The sequence below is a fragment of the Bubalus kerabau genome, chromosome 8 (genome assembly GCF_029407905.1).
Source record: "Bubalus kerabau isolate K-KA32 ecotype Philippines breed swamp buffalo chromosome 8, PCC_UOA_SB_1v2, whole genome shotgun sequence".
NCBI lineage: Eukaryota > Metazoa > Chordata > Mammalia > Artiodactyla > Bovidae > Bubalus > Bubalus kerabau.
Window position 1 is genome coordinate 27,347,571 of NC_073631.1, and position 17,083 is coordinate 27,364,653.

Genomic DNA, 17,083 nt, shown 5'->3' on the forward strand with positions numbered 1-17,083 from the left:
CTGAACAACACGCTGCTGAATAACCAACAAATCACAGAAGAAATCAAAAAAGAAAGCAAAATTTGCATAGAAACGAATGAAAATGAAAACACAACAACCCAAAACCTGTGGGACACGGTAAAAGCAGTCCTAAGGGGAAAGTTCATAGCAATACAGGCACACCTCAAGAAACAAGAAAAAAGTCAAATAAATAACCTAACTCTACACCTAAAGCAACTAGAAAAGGAAGAAATGAAGAACCCCAGGGTTAGTAGAAGGAAAGAAATCTTAAAAATTAGGGCAGAAATAAATGCAAAAGAAACAAAAGAGACCATAGCAAAAATCAACAAAGCCAAAAGCTGGTTCTTTGAAAGGATAAATAAAATTGACAAACCATTAGCCAGACTCATCAAGAAACAAAGGGAGAAAAATCAAATCAATAAAATTAGAAGATCACAACAGACAACACAGAAATACAAAAGATCATAAGAGAGTACTATCAACAATTATATGCCAATAAAATGGACAATGTGGAAGAAATGGACAAATTCTTAGAAAAGTACAACTTTCCAAAACTCGACCAGGAAGAAATAGAAAATCTCAACAGACCCATCACAAGCACGGAAATTGAAACTGTAATAAAAAATCTTCCAGCAAACAAAAGCCCAGGTCCAGACGGCTTCACAGCTGATTTCTACCAAAAATTTAGAGAAGAGCTAACACCTAGCCTGCTCAAACTCTTCCAGAAAATTGCAGAGGATGGTAAACTTCCAAACTCATTCTATGAGGCCACCATCACCCTAATACCAAAACCTGACAAAGATGCCACAAAAAAAGAAAACTACAGGCCAATATCACTGATGAACATAGATGCAAAAGTCCTTAACAAAATTCTAGCAATCAGAATCCAACAACACATTAAAAAGATCATACACCATGACCAAGTGGGCTTTATCCCAGGGATGCAAGGATTCTTCAATATCCGCAAATCAATCAATGTAATACACCCCATTAACAAATTGAAAAATAAAAACCATATGATTATCTCAATAGATGCAGAGAAAGCCTTTGACAAAATTCAACATCCATTTATGATAAAAACTCTCCAGAAAGCAGGAATAGAAGGAACATACCTCAACATAATAAAAGCTATATATGACAAACCCACAGCAAACATTATCCTCAATGGTGAAAAATTGAAAGCATTTCCTCTAAAGTCAGGAACAAGACAAAGGTGCCCACTTTCACCATTACTATTCAACATAGTTTTGGAAGTTTTGGCCACAGCAATCAGAGCAGAAAAAGAAATAAAAGGAATCCAAATTGGAAAAGAAGAAGTAAAGCTCTCACTGTTTGCAGATGACATGATCCTCTACATAGAAAACCCTAAAGACTCCACCAGAAAATTACTAGAACTAATCAATGACTATAGTAAAGTTGCAGGATATAAAATCAACACACAGAAATCACTTGCATTCCTATACACTAATAATGAGAAAACAGAGAAATTAAGGAAACATTTCCATTCACCATTGCAATGGAAAGAATAAAATACTTAGGAATATATCTACCTAAAGAAACTAAAGATCTATATATAGAAAACTATAAAACACTGGTGAAAGAAATCAAAGAGGACACTAACAGATGGAGAAATATACCATGTTCATGGATTGGAAGAATTAATATAGTGAAAATGAGTATACTACCCAAAGCAATCTATAGATTCAATGCAATCCCTATCAAGCTACCAACAGCATTCTTCACAGAGCTAGAACAAATAATTTCACAATTTGTATGGAAATACAAAAAACCTCGAATAGCCAAAGCGATCTTGAGAAAGAAGAATGGAACTGGAGGAATCAACCTACCTGACTTCAGGCTCTACTACAAAGCCACAGTTACCAAGACAGTATGGTACTGGCACAAAGACAGAAATATAGATCAATGGAACAAAATAGAAAGCCCAGAGATAAATCCGCGCACATATGGACGCCTTATCTTTGACAAAGGAGGCAAGAATATACAATGGATTAAAGACAATCTCTTTAACAAGTGGTGCTGGGAACTCTGGTCAACCACTTGTAAAAGAATGAAACTAGAACACTTTCTAACACCATACACAAAAATAAACTCAAAATGGATTAAAGATCTAAACGTAAGACCAGAAACTATAAAACTCCTAGAGGAGAACATAGGCAAAACACTCTCTGACATACATCACAGCAGGATCCTCTATGACCCACCTCCCAGAATATTGGAAATAAAAGCAAAAATAAACAAATGGGACCTAATTAACCTTAAAAGCTTCTGCACATCAAAGGAAACTATTAGCAAGGTGAAAAGACAGCCTTCAGAATGGGAGAAGATAATAGCAAATGAAGCAACTGACAAACAACTAATCTCGAGAATATACAAGCAACTCCTACAGCTCAACTCCAGAAAAATAAATGACCCAATCCAAAAATGGGCCAAAGAACTAAATAGACATTTCTCCAAAGAAGACATACAGATGGCTAACAAACACATGAAAAGATGCTCAACATCACTCATTATCAGAGAAATGCAAATCAAAACCACTATGAGATACCATTTCACACCAGTCAGAATGGCTGTGATCCAAAAGTCTACAAGTAATAAATGCTGGAGAGGGTGCGGAGAAAAAGGAACCCTCTTACACTGTTGGTGGGAATGCAAACTAGTACAGCCACTATGGAGAACAGTGTGGAGCTTCCTTAAAAAACTGGAAATAGAACTGCCTTATGATCCAGCAATCCCACTGCTGGGCATACACACTGAGGAAACCAGAAGGGAAAGAGACACATGTACCCCAATGTTCATCGCAGCACTGTTTATAATAGCCAGGACATGGAAGCAACCTAGATGTCCATCAGCAGATGAATGGATAAGAAAGCCATGGTACATATACACAATGGAGTATTACTCAGCCATTAAAAAGAATACATTTGAATCAGTTCTAATGAGGTGGATGAAACTGGAGCCTATTATACAGAGTGAAGTAAGCCAGAAAGAAAAACACCAATACAGTATACTAACGCATATATATGGAATTTAGAAAGATGGTAACAATAACCCTGTGTACGAGACAGCAAGAGACACTGATGTATAGAACAGTCTTATGGACTCTGCGAGAGAGGGAGAGGGTGGGAAGATTTGGGAGAATGGCATTGAACATGTAAAATATCATGTATGAAACGAGTTGCCAGTCCAGGTTCGATGCACGATACTGGATGCTTGGGGCTGGTGCACTGGGACGACCCAGAGGGATGGAATGGGGAGGGAGGAGGGTTCAGGATGGGGAACACATGTATACCTGTGGCGGATTCATTTTGATATTTGGCAAAACTAATACAATTATGTAAAGTTTAAAAATAAAATTTTAAAAAAATGCAAAAATGCACATTCTAGTATTTCTCTTGCCACTCACTATGGGAGCTCCACGAGTAGAGATGGTGGTGATTTAGTCACTAAGTCATGTCTGACTCTTGCGACCCCACAGACTGGAGCCCTCTAGGCTCCTCTGTCCATGAGATCTCCCAGGCAAGAATACTGGAGTGGATTGCCATTTCCTTCTCTGAGCAATGTCATATTCCTACAATGATGCCTGGCTCTGTTCTCACAGTATCTACTAGATAAATTTACCATTTTCTCCAGCTCCCTCCTCCCACTGCATTCCCTGTTGCTGTTAATTGCACTAACAGGTATCTATTCACTCAAGCATCAGTCCTTCATTCTCCCTCCCATGATTCTCTTTAAGCATAACATTAGTCACTCATGCACTTTGAATTCATATTCTCTAGCTTCTGTGTCACTGCTATATGCCCTCATTATCTCTCACCAGCATTTTGAGATACTGTCCTGTTTCTCTCCTTGTAAAGTGACTTTCTGTACAGTCTGTTATTATTCTAAAAGAATGGTTTAATTGTGTTACATGGTAATTTGAGATGTTTTAAAATGAGCTTACCCATGCATTAGTATTGCATAAATGTCCTTAGAAGTTGCCCCCTAGTCTTCTATTCAAGCATCGCTCCTTGTTTGTCAACCCTGAGTTTGTACTTCCCAGCAAATCTTCTGTGACTTAAATCTTTTGCTTTTTCTGGTATGTAAGCCTCGATAATGGTCCTGTGTCAAGTTTCACCTTATGTTAAATAGCCAGATTAAAAGCTCACCTTTATAAAAATATTCTCCAAGTGGAGAAGATGGACATCTCAGCTCAGGGAGAGAGAGAGAATTCACCCTTCTTCTGCCATTGTGTTCTGTTCAGGCCTTCAATTGATTAGATGATGCCCATCCATATTGGTGAGGGTAGATCTTTCCTGTGTCCACTGATTGAAATGATAATCTCTTCCAAAAACACTGTCAAGGACACAGCCAGAAATAATGTTTAGCCAGCTGTCTGAGCATCCCTTATGGTTGTCAATTTGACACAGAGACTTAAACATCACAGTTAGAATTAAGATAAGGGTATCTGTTGTCACCGGTATTATTTATTCCATAAAGTAGTCAACATATAGTAAATGCATAAAACAAAAAAATGAAACAAAAATTTAATTACTTGTAGATTATATGATAATTTGTTTAGAAAGGCAAAATAGCTGTTGATTTTATTAGAAATTATACTAAATTTCAAATATTCAATAAATATTTGCAGAATTAATTCTTCGACAAAGTGTTACATAAAAAATATATACTCCATTTACACAATTAATAAAAATATAACATACCTACAAGTAAATTTTAAAAAATAGTTATTATCTTTAATAAGAGATATTATAAAGATCTTTAATGAGATATATATTATCTTGCTGAATAATAAAACTTCAAAATATTTAAAAGTATCCATATTTCCTAAATTAATGTGAAAATTTAAGGAATTTCCAGAGAAAATAGACTTTTGCTTTTCTTTGTTCGCAAATTAAACACGATAAGACTGAGAAAAAATTTTGAAATATAAGCAGTGAGTGTGGCCTAGTCTTGTTCAGTCGCTTAATTTTGTCAAACTATTTGTGACCCTATGGGCTAGAGCACCCAGGTTTCACTGTCCTTCACCATCTCCCTGAGCTTGCTCAAACTCATGTCCATTGAGTTGGTGATGCCATCCAACCATCTCATCCTCTGTCATCCCCTTTTCCTCCTGCCTTCAAACTTTCCCAGCAGCATCAAGGTCTTTTCCAGTGAGTCAGCTCTTCCCTTGTAGCTTAGTGTAAAGAATCTGCCTGCAGTGCAGGAGACCCAGGTTCAATGCCTGGGTTAGAAAGATCCCCCAAAGAAGGAAATAGCAACCCACTCCAGTATCCTTGCCTGGAAGATCTCATGGACAGAGAAGCCTGGTAGGCTGCAGTCCATGGGGTTGCAAAGAGTTGGGCATGACTGAGCGACTAACACTTACTTAAACTTTATAGTTCTTTACATCAGGTGGCCAAAGTATTGGAGTTTCAGCTTCAGCATCAGTCCTTCTAATGAATATTCAGGACTGATTTTCTTTAGGATTGATTGGATTGATCTCCTTGCTGTCCAAGTGACTCTCAAGAGTCTTCTCCAGCACCAACATTCAGTTCAGTCGCTCAGTCATGTCCGACTCTTTGTGACCCCATGAATTGCAGCACGCCAGGCCTTCCTATTCATCACCAACTCCCGGAGTTCACTCAAACTCATGTCCATCGAGTCGGTGATGCCATCCAACCATCTCATCCTCTGTCGTCCCCTTCTCCTCCTGCCCCCAATCCCTCCCAGCATCAGAGTCTTTTCCAATGAGTCAACTCTTCGCATGAGGTGGCCAAAGTATTGGAGTATCAGTCCTTCCAAAGAACACCCAGGACTGATCTCCCTTAGAATGGACTGGTTGGATCTCCTTGCAGTCCAAGGGACTCTCAAGAGTCTTCTCCAGCACCACAGTTCAAAAGCATCAATTCTTCGGCGCTCAGCTTTCTTCACAGTCTAACTTTCACATCCATACATGACCACTGGAAAAACCATAGCCTTGACTAGATGGATCTTTGTTGGCAAAGTAATGTCTCTGCTGTTTAATATGCTATCTAGGTTGGTCAAAACTTTCCTTCCAAGGAGTAAGCATCTAATTCCAGGGCTGCAGTCACCATCTGCAGTGATTTTGGAGCCCAAAACAATAAAGTCTGACACTGTTTCCACTGTTTCCCCATCTACTTCTCATGAAGTGATGAGACCAGATGCCGTGATCTTCGTTTTCTGAATGTTGAGCTTTAAGCCAACTTTTTCACTCTCCTCTTTCACTTTCATCAAGAGGCTTTTTAGTTCCTCTTCACTTTCTGCCATAAGGGTGGTGTCATCTGCATATCTGAGGTTATTGATATTTCTCCTGGCAATCTTGATTCCAGCTTGTGCTTCTTCCAGCCCAGCGTTTCTCATGATGTACTCTGTGTAGAAGTTAAATAAGCAGGGTGACAATATACAGCCTTGACATACTCCTTTTCCTATTTGGAAACAGTCTGTTGTCCATGTTGCATCAAAGTTGGAAAGCATCAATTCATAGGGATTCAGCCTTCCTTATGGTCTCTCACATCTGTACATGACTACTGGAAAAACCATAGTTTTGACTATATGGACCTTTGTTGGCAAAGTAATGTCTCTGCTTTTTAATATGCTGTTTGTCATAGCTTTTCTTCCAAGGAGCAAGCATATTTTAATTTCATATGAGTGGCTGCACTCACCATCTGCAGTGATTTTGGAGCCCAAGAAAATAAAACCTATCACTGCTTCTACTTTTTCCCCTACTATTTGCAGTGAAGTGATGGGACCTGGATGCCATGATCCTAATTTTTTGAATGTTGAATTTTAAGCCAGCTTTTTCACTCTCCTCTTTGACCATCATTTAGAAGCTCTTTAGTTCCTCTTTGTTTTTGTGCCCTTAGGATGGTGTCATCTGCGTATCTGAGGTTATTGATATTTCTCCCAGCAATCTTGATTCCAGCTTGAGCTTCATTTAGCCCAGCATTTCACACAATGTAGTCTGCATATAAGTTAAATAAACAGGGAGACAATACACAGCCTTGTCATAGTTGTTTCCTAATTTGGAACCATTCTGTTGTTCCACGTTGAATTCTAGCTATTGCTTCTTGACCTGTGTACAGATTTCTCAGCAGTTTCAGGTAAGGTGATCTAGTATTCCCATTTATTGAAGAGTTTTCCACAGTTTGTTTTGATACACACAATTAAAGGTTTTAGTCAATGAAGCAGATATTTTTCTGGAATTCCCTTGCTTTTTTCTGTGATCCAACAGATGTTGGCAAATTGATCTCTGATTCCTCTGCCTTTTCTTTTTAATTTTTTTTTTATTGAAGGATACATGCTTTACAGAATTTTGCTGTTTTCTGCCAAACCACAACATGAATCAGCCATAGGTATACATATATCCCCTCCCTTTTGAACCTCTCTCCCATCTCCTTCCCCATCCCACCCCTCTAGGTTGATACAGAGCCCCATTTGAGTTTCCTGAGTCATACAGCAAATTCCTGTTGGCTACCTATTTTACATATGGTAATGTAAGTTTCCATGTTACTCTTTCCAAACATCTCACCCCCTCCTCCCCTCTCCCCATGTCCATAAGTCTGTTCTCTATGTCTGTTTCTCCATTGCTCCCCTGTAAATAAATTCTTCAGAACCATTTTTTTTTGTAGATTCCATATATATGCATTAGAATATATTTATCTTTCTTTTTCTGATTCACATCACTCTGTATAATAGGTTCTAGGTTCATCCACCTCATCAGAACTGACTCAGATGTGTTCCTTTTTATGGCTGAGTAATATTCCATTGTGTATATGTACCACAACTTCTTTATCCATTCAGCTGTCGATGGGTATGTAGGTTGCTCTCATGTTCTAGTTATTGTAAATAGTGCTGCAATTAACAATGAGATGCATGTGTATTTTTCAACCCTGGTTTCCTCAGGGTATATACCTAGGAGTGGGATTGCTAGGTCACATGGTTGTTTTATTCCTAGTGCTTTAAGGAATCTCCATACTGTCTTTCATAGTGGCTGTATCAATTTACATTCCCACCAACAGTGTAAGAGCGTTCCCTTTTCTCCACACCCTCTCCAGCATTTATTGTTTGTAGACTTTTTGTTGATGGCCATTCTAACAGATGTGAGGTGATATCTCATTGTGGTTTTAATTTGCATTTCTGTAATAATGAGCAATGTTGAGCATCTTTTCATGTGTTCGTGAGCCATCTGTATGTCTTCTTTGGAAAAATGTCTGTTTAGGTCTTTTCCCACTTTTTGATTGGGTTGTTTATTTTCCTGGTTTTGAGTTGTGTGAGCTGCTTGTATATTTTGGAAATGAATCCCTTGTCAGAAGTTTCATTTGCTATTATTTTCTCCCATTCTGAGGGTTGTCTTTTTCACCTTACTTATAGTTTCCTTTGCTATGCAAAAGCTTTTAAGTTTAACCAGGTCCCACTTGTTTACTTTTGTTTTTATTTCCATTACTGTAGGAGGTGGAGAAGGCAATGGCACCCCACTCCAGCGCTCTTGCCTGGAAAATCCCATGGATGGAGGAGCCTGGTAGGCTGCAGTCCATGGGGTCGCTAAGATTCAGACACGACTGAGCGATTTCACTTTGACTTTTCACTTTCATGCATTGGAGAAGGAAATGGCAACCCACTCCAGTATTCTTGCCTGGAGAATCCCAGGGATGGGGGAACCTGGTAGGCTGCCGTCTATGGGGTTGCACAGAGTCGGACACGACTGAAGTGACTTAGCAGCAGCAGCAGCAGCAGGAGGTGGGTCATAGAGGAGCTTGCTTTGATTTATGTCATTGAGTGTTCTGCCTATGGTTTCCTCTAAGAGTTTTATACTTTCTGATCTTACATTTAGGTCTTTGATCAATTTTGAGTTTATCTTTGTGTATGGTGTTAGGAAGTGTTCTAATTTCATACTTTTACATGTAGCTGTCCAGTTTTCTCAGCTCCATTTATTGAAGAGGCTGTATTTGCCCCATTGTATATTCTTGCCTCCTTTGTCAAAAACAAGGTACCCCTAGGTGCATGGGTACCTATTTCTGGGCTTTCTATCTTGTTCCATTGGTCTATATTTCTGTTTTTGTGCCAGTACTATACTGTCTTGATGACTGTAGCTTTGTAGTATAATCTAAAGTCAGGAAGGTTGATTCCTCCTGCTCCATTCTTCTTTCTCAAGACTGCTTTGGCCATTTGGGGTCTTTTGTGTTTCCATATGAATTGTGAAATTTTTTGTTCTAGTTCTGTGAAAAATGCCATTGGTAATTTGATAGGGATCACATTGAATCTGTAGATTGCAATCAATAGTATAGCCATTTTCACAATATTGATTCTTCCTACCCAGGAACATGAAATCTCTCTCCATCTGTTTATGTCATCTTTGATTTCTTTCATCAGTGTCTTATAATTTTGTGTACAGTTCTTTTGTCTCCTGAGGTAAGTTTATTCCTAGATATTTATTTTTGTTGCAATGGTGAATGGGATTGATTCCTTAATTTCTCTTTCTGATTTTTCATTGTTAGAATATAGAAATGCGAGTGATTCCTGTGTATTGATATTGTATCCTGCAATAAATTCACTGATTAGCTCTAGTAATTTTCTGATACTCTCTTTAGGGTTTTCTATGTACAATACCATGTCATCTGCAAACAGTGAGAGCTTTACTTCTTCTTTTCTAATCTGGATTCCTTTTATTTCTTTTTCTTCTCTGATTGCTGTAGCTAGGACTTCCAAAACTATGTTGAATAGTAGTGAAAAGGTGGACAAGGAAGTGGACACTGTTGTCTTTTTCCCAATCTTAGGGGGAATGCTTTCAGTTTTTCACCATTGAGAATGTTTGCTGGAGGCTTATCACATATGGCCTTTACTATGTTGAGGTAGGTTCTTCTATGACCATTTTTTGAAGAGTTTTAATCATAAATGAGTGCTAAATTTTGTCAAAGGATTTTTCTGCATCTATTGAGATTATCATATGGTTTTGATCTTTCAATTTGTTAACATGGTGTATCACATGAATTAATTTGTGTATATTGAAGAATGCTTGCATTCCTTGAATAAACCCAAATTGATCATGGTGTATGAGCTTTTTGATGTGTTGCTGAATTCTGTTTGCTAAATTTTGTTGAGGATTTTTGCACCTATGTTCATCAGTGATATTGGCCTGTAATTCTCTTTTTTTGTGTAGTCTTTGTCTGGTTTTGGTATCAGGGTGATGGTGGCCTCGTAGAATGAGTTTGGAAGTGTTCTTTCCTCTGCAGTTTTTCTAAAGAGTTTTAGAAGGATTAGCTCTTCTCTAAATGATAGAATTATCCTGTGAAGACTTCTGGTCCTGGGCTTTTGTTTTTTTTGGGAGATTTTTGATCAAAGCTTCAATTTCAGTGCTTGTAATTGGATTGTTCATTATTTCTTCCTGGTTCAGTCTTGAAAGATTGAACTTTTCTAAGAATCTGTCCATTTCTTTCAGGTTATCCATTTTATTGCCATATAGTTGTTCATAATAGTCTCTATAATCCTTTGTATTTCTGCATTGTCTGTTGTAACCTTTCTTTTTTCATTTCTAATTTTGTTGATTTGATTCTTCTTTTTTTTCTTGATGAGTCTGGCTAAAAGTTTGTCAATTTTGTTTATCTTCTCAAAGAACCAGCTTTTAGTTTTATTAATCTTTACTATTGTTTCTTTCATTTCTTTTTCATTTATTTCTGCTCATATCTTAATGATTTCCTTCCTTCTACGAATTTTGGGGGGTTTTTTGTTCTTCTTTTTCCAGTTGTTTTAGGTGTAATGTTAGGTTGTGTATTTGATGTTTTTCTTGTTTCTTGAGGTAAGATTGTATTGCTTTAAACTTCCCTCTTAGTACTACTTTTGTTGAATCCCATAGGTTTTGAGTTGTTGTGTTTTCATTGTCATTTGTTTCTAGAAATTTTTTTATTTCCACTTTGATTTCTTCTGTAACCTGTTGCTAATTTAGAAATGTGTTGTTTCATCTCCATGTGTTTGTGTTTCTTACAGTTTTTTTTTTTTTTTCTCTTGTAATTGATATCTAGTCTCATAGCATTGTGGTCAGAGAAGATGCTTGATACGAGTTTAATTTTCTTAAATTTACTGAGGTTTGATTTGAGACCCATAATGTGGTCTATCCTGGAGAATGTTCCATTTGCACTTGAGAGGAAGGTGTATTCTTCTGTATTTGGATGGAATGTCCTGAAGATATCAATGAGATCCATCTCATCTAATGTATCACTTAAGACTTGTGTTTCCTCATTAATTTTGTTTTGATGACCTATCCATTGGTGTGAGTGGGATGTTAAAGTCTCCGACTATTATTGTGTTACTGTCAGTTTCTCCTGTTATGTCTGTTAGTGTTTGTCTTATGTAGTAAGGTGCTCATGTGTTGGGTGCATATATTTGCAGTTGTTATGTCTTCCTCTTGGATTGATCCCTTGATCATTACGTAGTGTCCTTCTTTATCTCTTGTAATCTTCTTTATTTTAAGGTCTGTTTTGTCTGATGTGAGGATTGCTACTCCAGCTTTCTTTTGCTTCCCATTTGCATGGAATATATTTTTCCATCCTCTCACTTTCAGTCTATATGTATATTGAGGTTGAAGTCCGTTTCTTCTAGACAGCATATATACGGGTCTTGTTTTTGTATCCATTCATCCAGTCTGTTTCTTTTGGTTGGAACATTTAATCCATTTGTGGTTAAAGTAATTATTGATATATATGTTCATATTGCCATTTTCTTAATTGTTTGGGGTTGATTTTGTAGAACTTTTTTCTTCTCTTATATTTCTTGACTATATAAATCCCATTAACATTTGTTGTAAGGCTGGTTTGGTGTTACTGAATTCTCTTAATTTTTGTTTGTCTGAAAAGCTTTTGATTTCTCCATTAATTTTGAGTGAGAGCCTTGCTGGGTTACAGTAATCTTGGTTGTAGATTTTTTTCTTTCAGTACTTTAAATATATCCTGCCATTCCCTTCTGGCCTGTAGAGTTTCTGCTGAAAGATCAGCTGTTAAGCTTATAGGATTTCCCTTATATGTTACTTTGTTGATTCTCCCTTGCTGCTTTTAATATTCTTTCTTTGTGTTTAGTCTTTGTTAGTTTGATTAGTATGTGTCTTGACGTGTTTCTCCTTGAGTTTATCCTGTATGGGACTCTTTGTGCCTCTTGGACTTGATTGACTATTTCCTTTTCCACGTTGGAGGAATTTTCAACTATAATCTCTTTGAAAATTTTCTTATACCCTTTCTTTTTCTTTTCTTCTTCTGGGACCCCTATGATTCAAATGTTGGAGCGTTTGATACTGTCCCAGAAGTCTCTGAGACTATTCTCAGTTCTTTTCATTCTTTTTACTTTATTCTGCTCTTCAGAAGTTATTTCCACCATTTTATCTTCCAGTTCACTGATTCATTCTTCTGCTTCAGATATTCTGCTATTGATTCCTTCTAAAGTATTTTTAATTTCAGTAATTATGTTGTTTGTCTCTACATGTTTATTCTTTAATTCTTCTGAGTCTTTGTTAATTGATTCTTGCATTTTCTCCATTTTGCTTTCAAGGTTTTTGATCATCTTTACTTACTATCATTATTCTGAATACTTTTTCAGGTAGTTTGCCTATTTCCTCTTCATTTATTTGGACTTCTGTGTTTCTAGTTTGTTTTCCTTCATTTGTGTAGTATTTCTGTGCCTTCTCATTATATATATGTTTTTAACTTATTGTGTTTGATGTCTCCTTTTCCCAGGGGCTTCCCTGGTGGCTCAGAGGGTAAAGCGTCTGCCTGCAATTCAGGAGACTTGGGTTCGATCCCTGGTTCAGGAGGATCCCCTGGAGAAGGAAATGGCAACCTACCCCAGTATTCTTGCCTGGCATGGATGGAGGAGCCTGGTAGGCTACAGTCCACAGGGTCGCAAAAAGTCAGACACAATTGAGTGACTTCACTTTCACTTTCACTTTTCCCAGGCTTCAAGGTTGAATTCCTTCCTTTTGGTTTCTGCCCTCTAATGTTGGTCCAGTGGTTTGTGTAAGCTTTGTATAGGATGAGATTTATGCCAAGTTTTTGTTTGTTCGTTTTCCTCTTATGGGCAAGGCTGAGTGAGGTGGTAATTCTGTCTGCTGATGATTGGGTTTGTATTTTTGTTTTGTTTGTTGTTTAGATGAGGCATCCTGCACAGGGTGCTATTGGTGGTTGGGTGATGCCAGGTCTAGTATTACACTGGTTTCCTTTGTGTGAGTTCTCACTATTTGATACCCACTAGGGTTAGTTCTCTGGTTAGTTCTCTAGAGTCTTGGAGTCAGTGTTCCCACTCCAAAGGCTCAGGGCTTAATCTCTGCTCAGGAATGAAGATTCCACAAGTGGTTTGTTAAGGCATTAAGTGAGATTAAAACAAATACCCAAAACAAGAAACCAAAGACGAACCCCAGACAAATGGCAGTTATAAAATCAGGCAAATAATAATTAAAATAATGGAATATACACATATACATATACACCTATGAGCAAAGTCAAAACAGTTCAACAAAAATAAAGTACAATAGATTGACCTGGCAAACAAAGGAAATCAAAAATTATATTTACCAGTTAAGAACAAAACTAACTAAAACACAAACTGGAAAGAAAACTAAAGCAAGGTGCCAATTGGGGAATAAAGCAATGAAAACAAAACTAACAAATATGTTGAGAGGAAAGGAAAGAAAGAAAATAGATATGCAAATTTAAAAAGAGGTAGATAAAGATTTATATACATTAAAGATTAACTGCAAGGGGAAAAGAACAGTAAGAAAGGCAAACAAAGGAATAAATGTAGAAAAAGTATAATAGGTTTAAGAAAATTAAAAATTAAAATTATAAAAATGAGAAAAGAAAAAAAAATGGAAGAAAGAAAAAAGGAAAACTCCACAGAACTGCAAAGGCCCAATGCAGAGGCAGAGGTTTATAACAAGAATAAAAAGTGTGATTGAATGTACACACATACATATACACCCATAAGCAAAATCAAAACAGTCCAACAAAAATAAAGTAAAATAGATTGACCTGGCAAACCGAGGGAACCAAAAATTATGTCTACCAGAACAAAACTAATTAAAGCACAAACTGGAAAAGAAAACTAAATCAAGGTGCCAACTGGGGTATAAAGCAATGAAAATAAGACTAACAAATATGTTGAGATTAAAGGAAAGAAAGGAAGAATAGATATGCATAGTTAAATAGAGGTAGATAAAGAAGATTTTTATATATTAAAAATTAACTTCAAGGGAAAAAGAATAGTAGGAAAAGCAAGCACAAGAATAAATGTAGAAAAAATAATAATACATTTAAAAATTAAAATTACAAAGAGAGAGAAAAGAAAACAAACTCCCCAGAGCTGCAAAAGCCGAACATAGAGGCAGAGGTTTATAAGAACAATAAAAAATGTGACTGAGAAAAAAAAGGAAAAAAAAAGCTCAAAGGATTGGTTAGATTTCATAGTGCCAATAAAATTGACAACTACAACAGAGTGGGGGGAAAGGGGAAAAAAAAAGAAAAGAAAATCCAAAAGAATCTATAGAACAAGTCAAAACATAAGAATAATAAATGTTTTTCCTGAGTCTCTGCTGTCAGAGTCCTTTCCCTCCTGGGATCACAGTCCACCTCACCTCCCTAGGATGCCCTCTGACACTGTGCTGATCTCTGGACCTGCTGTGGGGGCTGCTCAGATTCTAATCTGCTCCTACTCCTCTGTGTTCTTGCCTCCAATGTCCGCAGCTATCAGAACCAGTGTGTTTTCTTTTGTGAGAGTTCTCAATGACCTTTTACATATTCCACAGACAGAGAGTCTGCCTCGTTGATCGTTTGGATTTAATCTGCAACTTGTACAGCTGGTGGGAAGGTTTTGGGTCTTCTTCCTTAGTCACACTGTGCCCAGTGTGATTTTATTTCCACCTCTGGATATAGGTCATCCACTGCGGGGTAGTTCCTGAGGCTGCCCTGGAGGACTTGGGTTTGCCCCTGTGAGGGCCAGGTGCAGAGGTGGTGCAGCTGCTTGGGTCACAAAGGTTCTGGCAGCACCAGGTACTCAGGGGAGTTGGCGGCCAGGGCAGCAGGAAATATAGTGCTCTAGAAGGGTATGGCAAGCAGTGTTGGCCAGTATGCTCCAGTATTCTTGCCTGGAGAACCCTGCTCCCTGTCAGAGAAGCCTGGCAGGCCACAGTCCACAGGGTTGCAAAGTGAGACACTACAGGAGTGACCCTGCCCGCATAGGCACAAGACTTTTTTGCCTGTGGCAGCTGTGCCCCAGTGAGAGTTGAGTGTGAAGGTGGCGCAGCTGCTTGGCTTGCAGGGACCCTGGCAGCGCCCAGTGTGCTGGGACACAGACTGCCTCCGCCCCAGAAGTTATGGCCCTATCAGAGTCTCTTTTCGAGCCTCTTGTAGCTGGCGATCAGAAGGCCTCCTTGGCCAGTCTTTCTCCATAGCTCCGCTCCTTCAGGCCCTTAGAGGGCTTCCTTGCCTGGGGTCCTTCTCTGTTGTTTGGTGCATCAGGCACATAGAGGGGGCCCCCTGGCTGGGGTCCTACTCTGTAGATCAGCACGTCAGGCACTTCAAGGGGCACCCTGGGAGGGGTCCTGCTCTGTAGTTCAGTGTGTTGGGTGTTTGATGGGCCAGCCTCTCTCTTGTTCAGCTGCCAGTGCCTGCATCTTGGGGGAGAGAGGCTATGGTGATGGCTCCACCCCCTACACGTGACTCACCAGTATCCCCTCACTTTCTTGGCTGCCTGGCTCTCCTCCACAGACATTTCCCACCACAATCTCCTCTCTAACATCCTCTCTATCTGTCACATCGCCTCGCAGTCAACAGAAGCCCTTGCCCTGGGATTGCTCCACAATCCCTAAACTCCAGCTCCCAGCCACTGTGCCATCTGGGGTATATAAGGCTGCAGCAAGGAATGTCTGATTCTCATTCCATTTAGGCTGCCACAGATCAGCTGTTTCACTCTCAACCTTAAATGTTTCTCCTCTGACTCAGACAGTTGTCCCAGTGTGGGCATCAGACCCCTGCTTCAGTTCCCCCACCCACCGAGGGCAGGTCCAGTTCTACTAACACTCCCGTTTCCCCCCCTTGTTCCTTCATCCTCCTGAGTTTTCCATATATTCTTTCCCGCTGGTCAGGTCCTTCTGTTCACTCTCAGCTGGCGTTCTGCATGCACTTCTGTGTCTGAAGGTGTATTCCTAATGTATCCGTGGAGAGAGATGTACTCCACCCAGCTCCTCCACCACCATCTTTTTCCTCCTCCTCCTCTGCCTCTTCTTAATCCAGCAAGAACATCTGGAAGTTCTTGGTTCACATACTGTTTAAGCCAACTTGAAGGATTCTGAGTATGACCTTGCTAACCTGTGAAATGAGTGCAATTGTGCAGTAGTTTGATTAGATTAACCTTAAATTCAAGCTGCTGTTGTTGTTTAGTCACTAAATCCTGTCTGACTCTCTACAATTCCACGTACTGAAGCCCATCAGGCTCCTGTCTCCATGGGATTGTCCAGGCAAGAATACTGGAGTGGGTTGCCATTTCCTTCTCCAGGGGATCTTCCTGATCCAGGGATCAAACCAAAATATTTTCAAGGGAAGATAAGAATGCTGTAGAATAAAATATAGAATAAGATCTATTTATGACTGACAGGTAGTAAATACATAAGAACACATGCCTAAATAGAGCTTTGGAAATGCACAGAGATGGTAGCAGTGGAGAGGGAAGAGAGTGCTGAGTGAGTGGAGGAAAGACAGTGAAAGAGGCCAGAGAGAAAATAAAAATTGCCTTTTAATCTGATTATGTATAACTTTATCACTAAATTTTTTTTTTAGATTGGTGTGTATGTTCTATATTGTTTTAGAATGGAAGAGAAAAGGGAAAAAAGAAATTGTGATAAAATTCATGTTTGTGTTAGAGTAATTAAACAGGTGTCCTCTGACAATTATTACAGTTTTTTAGAAAGTATTTGTTAGCATCAATAAATTGAATAATGTGCATAAACATTGAGCCAATAGTGGTATTTTCAAAAATTATACATTAGCCATATAAATCTAAGTATTCAAAATTGTTTATGAGAGAATGCTCA

General features: G+C 38.6%; 1 long non-coding RNA gene across 1 annotated transcript in view; it reads right to left on the minus strand.

The window, feature by feature from the left end:
- Positions 1–4,230: 4,230 nt before the first annotated feature.
- LOC129658978 (uncharacterized) overlaps positions 4,231–17,083 on the minus strand; it is a 70,139-nt gene continuing 57,286 nt past the window's right edge. The window contains exon 8 of the long non-coding RNA XR_008717652.1: positions 4,231–4,353. This is a non-coding gene — a long non-coding RNA (uncharacterized LOC129658978). The remainder of the gene's footprint in view (positions 4,354–17,083) is intronic.